A 9,602-nucleotide genomic window follows, 5' to 3' on the forward strand; every position below is an offset into this window, starting at 1 on the left:
TATCCTAGTGCCTTAACCTCTTCTCATTCTTTTCTTTGACCTATCTCCTTGTACAGTTATTTTTCTTTCTTTTACCTCTTAAACAGGAGCCAATGGAAAGTGGAACTCCAGTCTTTAGCCCTCCGGTCTTTGTTCCTTTGCACATTGGCTTGGATTTTTTTTTTTTTAAATCCTCATTACCTCAATTCTTGTTTTTATGCAGATCATTCTCAGTGTGTTGTATGTAATTATGTTCAATGACTTAGTAGTTGAGATCAAGATTTATTTAAAGGACTTCAAGAAGAAAAAAAAAAGACTTTGGTTATCTTTTATAACTCAACAGACTGAAAAATCTATAAATGTCTGCTGGGAGTCATTCAGGAATTACACTTCCCGCTGACAGTGTGAGAAGCAGGCTCAATATATGACTCAGCTTGCAATCAATGGAGCATTATGCTTCAAGGAAATGGGAAAGTCTCATACCAATTTAGAATTTGTCACTAAATCTGGTCTGACTCTTTGTCCAGAAAGAAGTGCAGCTCCCTACTGGCAAGGCCTGAGCCCTTGGGATCTTTGCCTATTTCCTGGGCAGGGACATAATTAACAATGTTTGCTCTCAAGAAAAGCAGCATGATGCATGCCCTCAAATTGTGTGTGTGTGTGTGTGTGTGTGTGTGTGTGTGAGAGAGAGAGAGAGAGAGAGAGACAGACAGACAGACAGACAAAGAGAGGAATGGAGAGGGATATGATTGGGGTGGGGATAGGAACAAATTGGGTGTTGGAGCTGGGGTCAAACGGAGGAGTGAGGGATGAGTGAGCAGTGGCTCATCCATTCCACTAGCCCATCAGGGAGTATTGGAGGAGGGAGGGAATTTTCAGCTTTTAGACTGTTCAATCTTTTACAGTCATCTTTCCAAATTTTCTTTGGCTCTATCTTTGACTCATACTTCAGCATAGACACTAGGAGCTGGGTGTGGTGGAAGGAAACTGCTAGTAATCCCAGGGACTAGGAAGGATGGGGAAGAAGGATTGCAAGTTCGAGGCTAGCTTCAGCCCTGGACAATTTAGCAAGATCTGTCTCAAAATAAAACATTAAAAGGGCTGGGGGTGTAGCTCAGTGGCAAAACCCTTACCTGGTATGCAAAAGGCCCTGGGGGTAAAAAAAAAAAAAAAAAACAACACTGAACTATATCCTTAGGCTAAGGATGTAGTTCAGTGGTTTAGCACTTACCACTTACCTACCATGCATGAGACCCTGGATCCAATTTCCAGTACAGCAATTAAAAAAAAAAAAAAAAAAAGTAAAGAGCACAAAATAAATTTTATTGGAAGCTCTGTGTACCTGGGTGGGGCTTGACAAAAAGCCCCAAGAATTCTGATTCCTGATCTTTTTTTTTTTTTTTTAATTTTGGTTTCTTTCTTGAAGCTTGAAGATGTTCTGTTTGTCTTCCAGATACTAAAATATGCCTTGGTATGGGCCTAACTTAGAGTACTATGCTGGTTACTTTATTAGCCCTTTCAATATGCAACTTCTGAGATATGGTCCTGAATTATTCTGAGGAATATTTCCTCCCCTTTATTTTCTTTGTTCCTTTTTTTTTTCTGGACTTTTTATTTGAATACTGAGCTTTTTTGATCAGGTCATCTAATATTCTTACCTTTTCTGTCCTACATTCCTTTTTGTTCTTTAGTTAATGAGAGACAGAGCTCTCTCTCCACTTTTTTTAAAAATATTTTTCAGTTATAGATGGACACGATACCTTTATTTATTTATCTTTATGTGGTGCTGAGGATCAAACCCAATGCCTCACCCACACTAAGTGAGTGCTCTACCACTGAGCCACAGCCGAGGCCCTCCACCTTTTTGTAAAATATTTTTTTTAGTTGGAGATGGACACACAAGATCCTTATTTATTTGTATGCGGTGCCGAGAATCGATCTCAGTGCCTTACACATGCCAGACCAGTGCTCTGCCACTGAGCTACAACCCCAGCCCTCTCTCCACCTTTTTACTGTTTATTTTAACTCTTACTATTTTTAATTTTCAAGGCTCCTTTTGTTTTCTTTAAATATTCCGTCTTATAAACATGCCATTTTTCTCTTTCATTGATGTAATATCCATCTCTCTGAGGAATTTGGTGATTTTAAAAACTATTTTCTTCTCCCTGGACAGTCTCAAAGTTGGCATCATCTATTTATTTCATTTATCTCTCTAAGGCTTTCCTCAGATGGATGGTGATCTCTGGCCTCTTCTTCCATTTAAGGACTGGGCATAAAAAACTGATTAGATGTTTCAAGAGGATAGGTTGGGACTTCTCTGTCTAACAGAACGAAACAGTTGGAAAGTTACTATGTTAGAATTTTAAAGTTTTCTTTTGGACTTGTCAGAATGTTCAGAGAAGAATTTTCTAGTCTTCTGGATAATCAGGCCTGTCTGTTAGTGTTCTGGGAGTTGAGAGGAAGAAGGGGGCTGATGGTTTCAACATTCAGCATGCAAGCGTTCATGTCACACCCTTGTTTTGGTTCTAGAAACTTGAAGATGTTCTCTTTGTCCTCAGATTCTAGGATTCCACCTGCATCTCCCTGTCCTGAGTTGTGCCTGTGGTCTCCGAGTGCGGAGATGCAGAAACCTTTCTTCTCCATGAACACTTCTCCAAGAACAGTCAGGCCTTCTGTCTTCTACTGAGGTGGGGAAGAGCACTTTCCTTGCTTCACGAACTGGGGAGAGGCATCTGGGCATCTGCCAGCTTCCTAAAAGAACTTTGATTCCCTTTTATCTGTACCCTTTGTGCCACCCCACCCCCCATGTCTGGTGCTGCCAATTTCTGAGCACTTTGGGTTTTTGCGATGGAAATCAGGTAGCTTCTTACCTTTCATCATCAGTGATTTAGGATTACTTTACTAATCTGCTTAACCAGTATACTAAGCCAGTTTAGCACTTGCTCAGGCAAAAAAGCTTCCAATGTTTAGTTATTTCTGCCTTTTCTCAATTCCTATGGATTCACGTGTTTGGATTTTTTTTGGGGGGGCAGGGGATGGCGGGGGTCCCAGGGATTGAACTCAGGAGCACTTGACCACTGAGCCACATCCCTAGCTCTATTTTGTATTTTATTAGAGACAGGGTCTCACTGAGTTGCATAGCGCCTCGCTAAATTGCTGAGGCTGGCTTTGAACTTGTGATCCTCCTGCCTCCAACTCCCTAGCCGCTGGGATTATAGGCGTTGCCACCGTTTTTTATATTCCTTCTTGGTGGTTTTGTTTGGGGCACTGGGGATTGAACCCAGGGACACATTACCACTGAGCCACGTCTCCAGCCCTTTCTATTTTTTTGAGACAGGGCCTTGGTTCCTGGGCAGGCCTCAAACTTGCAATCCTCCTACCTCAGCCTCCTGAGTCTCTGGGATTACAGGTGTATACTACTGTGTCTGGCCTTTCTTGGTTATTTTAAATGAGGTTTCCTTTCCCTTCCTTTTCTAGTGCGCTCTACCACTGAGTTGTATCCCCAATTCTTTTTATATTTTTTATTTTGAGACAGGGTCTCGCTAAATTGCCCAGGCTGACTTTGAATTTGCAATCCTCCTGCTTCAGCCTCTCTTGTCCCTGAGATTACAGATATGTACCACCATATTCAGTTTAAGTGAGATTTTGAGAGAGAGCAAAGGTTAATTCATGCTTCTCTCTCTCTCTCTTTCTTTCTGTCTCTCTCCCCCTCCCCTTCTTTTGCAGTCCTGGAGACTATACCCAGACTGCTCTACAATTAAACTACATCCTAGCTCTTAAAAAAAAAAAGAAAAAAAAAATTTTAAACAGAGTCTTGCTAAATTGCACAGGCTGGCAATTCCTGCCTAGCTGGGATTATAGGTGTGTCTCAATTTAGGTAAACTGGGCAAATCCTTGGATGCTCCTCCCTAGTTAGGGCCTTTTGTAGAAAAGGTTTCTAGAAAGACCTGGGTCTCTGAAAATCTTCTGAAGAAGAGAATCCAGTGAACCTAGAAAATTCATCCTTTCCCCAGCCCAAAAAGGATGAAGGCTCCTGAAGTTCAATCCATGCTGCTTCTCGAGACTCTATCTCCTATTGGAGATTCACTAGAGACTCTGTAATCCCATTGGCTAGTTGTTGCCCAACTTTGGTCAGGTTCCTGAACCTTCCCCTAGGCCCATTTGTGTACTCTTGTAAAATTCAATTTTAGCAAAGAACCCTGCTAAGTCAGTCTAGCAAGAACCCCCAGCCTTGATATCTGATCACCCTCAATATCTAATTGGGCTCCTCATTCTCCATCATCTCCTAGGTAAAGTCTGCAAACAGCAAGAATCTTGTTAGGTTGGTTTTGACAGATTCTCCCTTGCCCTTGATGTTTCCTTCGAGTAATTTTCCATCCAATGACCCCCATCCTGGGTCCCTGGCTGTAAATTCCCACTTGCTCATGTTGCCTTTGGAGTCGAGCCCAATCTCTCTCCACCACTGCAAAATCTCATTGCTTGTCTGGCGCGGTAGCACACGCCTGTAATCCCAATGACTGGGGAGGCTGAGGCAGGAGAATCTTGAGTTCAAAACCAGCCTCAGCAAAAGCGAGGCACTAAGCAATTCAGTGAGACTCTGTCTCGAAATAAAATACAAAATAGGGCTGGGGATGTGGCTCAGTGGTAGAGTGCCCTGGAATTCAATCCCCAATACCCCCCACCCTCCAAAAAAATCTCATGGCTTGTTACCAATCACAATGATCCTGAATGAAGTATTCATTCATCATGCTTTGATGAGTATTTATTGAATTTTTTTCCTTGAACAGGATCTATCAGGATCTTGTCCTTAAAGATCCAGATCACTCTGTACCTGTGTGTACTTACATCTCTTCTTTACCTCATATAGCCTGAAGGAGTATCTCCTGCCAAACTTTCTTGTTCTAGAAAAAATAAAAACTCTTTTTACTGATAACTTTTCATTCGTGAACTGTTAAAGACAAAATCAATTCCTTAGAAAATCTTAGAATACTGAAAGTGAAAAGAGGTTAGAGAACATCAAGTTTAAAGGTGCTGCTTTAAAGTTGAGGAACTAGTAGTTCCAGGGGAGGTTAATTGGTTTGTTCAAGGTCACACAGTGACCTAGCAGCAGAGCTAACAATAGAACTTAGGCCTTTCATCCTTAGTCAGGAGCCTGTGCCCAACACCACCTGCTGTGTGGGCAGACTGCCAGTCTGCCTGTCTCCATCTCTTAAAGATCATTAAAGTGGCTCATAAACTACCTTGTGGCTGCAGCGGAGTTCACTCTAATTTTTATCACATTGATTATTATTACATATAATATTAAATAACCAGCATGAGCAATTACCTCTTTAGTTTTACAATGAGAATTCTTTGAAGGTTAACTGAGAGAGAAAATTGTAATGCATTTAGGAAATTTGGTGGCAGGCTAGTTGGGTGAAGAGGGACTGGGGGTGTAGCTCCATGGTACAGTACTGGACGAGCATGTGCAGGCCCCAGGTTTGATCCCCAGCACTACAGAGAGAAAGAGGGGGGCGGTAATGAAGTGAAGGGGCAGAAGAGCAAAAGCAGGAAGCCAGAGTGAACTATTTATACCCCAGTACTTCCAAAGAGTCTAGACCTGGTGATTCTGTCCTCATGGAAAGATACCCCCTGCTGTAATTTGGATCTCAAATATCTCCCCAAAGCCCATATTTTAGAGGATCAGTACTCAGTTTGGAGTCCTTGGAAGATAATAGAAACCTTAAGAGGTGGGATCTTGTGGGAGGTTTTCCAGTCACCGGAGGCATGACCTTGAAGGAGATACTGGTATTCAGCTCCTGCCTCTTCATTTGTTTCATCTGCTGCCAGGAGGTAAATGTTTTTGCTCTACGATGTGCTCCCACCATGATATACTGCTCACCACAGACTCAAAAAGCAATGGGGTCAATTGACCATGAACTGAAACTTCTAAAACGGTGTCAGAATAAACCTCTTTTTAACTTTCTCATCTCAAGTATTTTGTTATAGTAACAGAAAGCAGGCTATAATTCAACACCCCCCCTGCCTTATGTTTGTATTTTCATTATCAAATATGAGTGGACTTCCAGGAGCAAATTTGGATGCACCAAGTGCAGGTGCTAGGAAGTCACTTAAAATAAAACTTCCCAGAGAAAATGATCTCAATAGAAAGGTATAGACTAAGAGAAAGAGTTGCCAGGAATAAATGATTTCTGATTGTATTTTTTATTTTTTAGTGTTGTATTCAATGAATGCTTGTTGATCAGCATGTCAAATCCTATCTTATCTGCTACATATCAGAAGCCAACCAACACTCATTCCTCCTTTTCTTGGTAATGGTTTCTCATATTTATTCCCATGATCCATGTGCTTCAGGAAAACCTGATGCTCCCCTCTTCTGATTTAGAGACCGAATATTAATACGAGGTACAGTGTTTCTGTTAAGCAAATAAACACTATCCCAGTCACCATAATGACTGGATCAGGGAAGCACAGGTTCACCCAGACTGAATTCAGGACGTTAACAATTGGGGGCAGAGAAGTGCTTTGCTCTTCTTTCCTTCATGTGAACAAAGAAGCACATGGGCCCAGCAGCTTCTGCCAGTCATCTTGGAAGGGCCAAGAATAGAACCAACAATAAGGAAGTAGAATTGAGAAATAAAGAAACTGGGTCCTGATCCCATGATTTTAGCAAGTGTACAAGGCCTGACTTAGAATTCTAGGCTATTCAGTTACCCAAGTAATCATATTCCCTTATTGCCCAAATCAATCTATTTCACTTAGTTTAAAAGAATATATCAGCATGCTCTTTTTTAAAAAATTAAATATATATTATATTATATATATATATATATATATGTATATTAGTTGTAGCTAGACACAATACCTTTATTTATTTATTTTTATGTGGTGCTGAGGATGGAACTCAGGGCCTCACATGTGCTAGGCAAGTGTTCTACCACTGAGCCACAACCCCAGCTCTCAACATGCTCTTATTTGCATTTCTATTTAAATGAACTTCTCTATAATCAGCTCAAAGTATCTACCAATGACTGAGGGAAGTGGGGTGGGATTAGGACTCTAAAAAAAGAGGAATTAATTAGAAAAAAATGTCAAAATTCAGGGGTTTTTTGAGTAAAAAGAGGAAAAGACAGTGGGAATAAGTAGGTAGGGTCTTGTGACTTTAACCTTTCCCGCAGAAATCCCAGTGAACAGACTGCCGAGAAAGCTGTAAGTAGAGTGGGCTTGGATTCCACTGCCTCTTTGGAAATATGGGTGGAGAAATCCTCATGGGGTTGTTCTGCACCAACACAGGATGGGAAAGAAGAGGGAAGAGGAGCGCTGCCCAGGCAAGCAAAGTGAGGGCCCAGCTGACTCTTCTGACCCTCTTAACTACAGAATGAAATGGCAGGGATATGAAACTTACTGCACACACCGTGAGAAATCCAGAAAGTAGAGGATGCTGCTAGATTTGGCTAGCAGGTCAACATGGTGGCAGCAGAGTGGCCTTGTAGCCAAAAGCTTCAGGCAGATTACCCGGGCTGGAAATCCTCCTGGTGTCCCACCCAGATGTCAGGGGGCTCCTGACTAGTGCCAGTGAGAACCAAGTAGTGCCAAGAGAAAATCTGCTTGGCTCTCCCTATTGATGATTGCTCATGTGATTAAAAGAATTCTTTTGGTAAGCTTGTGTTTTTCCCTGGGAGTGCTCTGTATTGTTGGTGGGGAATGTGTTTGACAGCATGTTCATACATTTGCATTTTAAGTCAATATTTTATATTGTTGTCAAATATACACAACATAAAAATTACCACTCTATTCTCTTTCTTTTTTGGTTTTAGGGATTGAACCCTAGGCTTCTCATATGCTAAGTACCTGCTCTAGAGCTAAGCTAGACCCCTAGCTCCACTGTAACTCTTTTTTTTTTTTTTTTTTTGTACCAGGTATTGAACCTAGGGGCACTTAACTGCTGAGCCACATCCCCAGCCCTTTTTATATTTTATTGGTGTGTGCCACTGTCCCCAGCCATTTTAACTATTTTAAGTGCATGGTTCCTCAGGTATTAAGTATAGTCACATTTTTTAGTGCATTATAGTTATACATAATAGTGGAGTTTATTGAAATATATTCACAAATGCAGATAATATAGTTTTCTCTATTTCAATCCTAATACTGCCTCTTCCCTCCCCTCCTTCTTCCCCCTTGAACCCTGGTTCTATTCTACTGATCTCCCTTCTATCTTTATGAGATGCCTTTTTTAATTCCTTTTTTCTTTGTAGCTTCCTCATGTGAGAGAAAACATTTAACCCTTGACTTTCTGAGTCTGGCTTATTTCACTTAGCATAATGTTCTCCAGTTCCATTCATTTATCAGCAAATGCTATAATTTCATTCTTTTTATGGCTGAGTAGAACTCCATTTTGTGTGTATGTATGTGTGTGTGTGTGTGTGTGTGTGTGTGTGTGTGTATTTCACATTTTCCTTATCAAAAATAAAAAGAAATCCAGGTGTGGTGGAGGATGCCTGTGATACCAGCCACCCAGGAGGCTGAGGCAGGAGGATCGCAAGTTCAGAGTCAGCCTTAGCAACTTAGTGAGGCCTTAAGCAACTCAGTGAGACTCTTTCTCTAATAAAATATAAAAAAGGGCTGGGGATGTGGCTCAGTGGTTAAGTGCCCCTGGGTTCAACCCCTGGTACCAAATAAATAAATAATAGAGATAAAGCATATTTTTATGCAACAATCACTACTACCTATATCCAGAACTGTTTCATCTTCCCCAACTGAAACCTTACACTCACTAACCTACTACACTGAGTTCTCATTCCCCACCCTCAGCCCTGCTACTATTATTCTACTTTTTGTCTCTATGGATTTGACTGCTGCTCTTAGGTATCCCATATACATGGAATCATTTGATAACTTTCCTTCCGATATCGGCTTATTCCAGTTAGCATAAGGTCCTTAGGATTCATGCATGTTCAACAGCATGTGTCAGAATTTTATTCCTTTTTAAGGTTGAGTCATATTTCATTGTATGTATATACCACATTTTGTTTATCCATTCATCTATCAGTGAACACTTGGGTTACTTCTACATTTTTTTGTGTGTGTGTGTGGTACTGGAGATTGAACCCAGGGCCTTATGCATGCAAGGTAAGCGCCCTACCAACTGAGCTATATCCCTAGCCCAAAATTATTTATTTATTTTTATATGGTGCTGAGGATCAAACCCAGGGCCTCGAACATGCTAGGCAAGGACTCTACTGCTAAGCTACAACCCCAGCCCACTTCCACATTTTGACCATTGCAAATAATGCTACAAATATGAGTGTACAAATATCTGTTTGAGTTCCTGACTTTTTTATCTTTTGGGTGTGTACTCAGAAGTAGAATTTCTGGAAAGTATGTTAATTCTATGGTAATTCTTAATCTTTTTAAGGACTCACTACACCTTTTCCTACATTGGTTGCACAATTTTACATGCTCACCAATAATACTCAAGGGTTCAGTTTATACATATCCTTGATAACCCTTCTTATTTTATGTTTTAATGATAACATTCCTAATGGGTATGAAGTGGCAGTTCATTGTGGTTTCAATTTGCATCGCCAAATGGTCAGTGATGCTGAATATCTTTTCGTGTGCTT

The sequence above is a fragment of the Ictidomys tridecemlineatus genome, chromosome 3 (genome assembly GCF_052094955.1).
Source record: "Ictidomys tridecemlineatus isolate mIctTri1 chromosome 3, mIctTri1.hap1, whole genome shotgun sequence".
In the NCBI taxonomy this organism is placed as follows: domain Eukaryota; kingdom Metazoa; phylum Chordata; class Mammalia; order Rodentia; family Sciuridae; genus Ictidomys; species Ictidomys tridecemlineatus.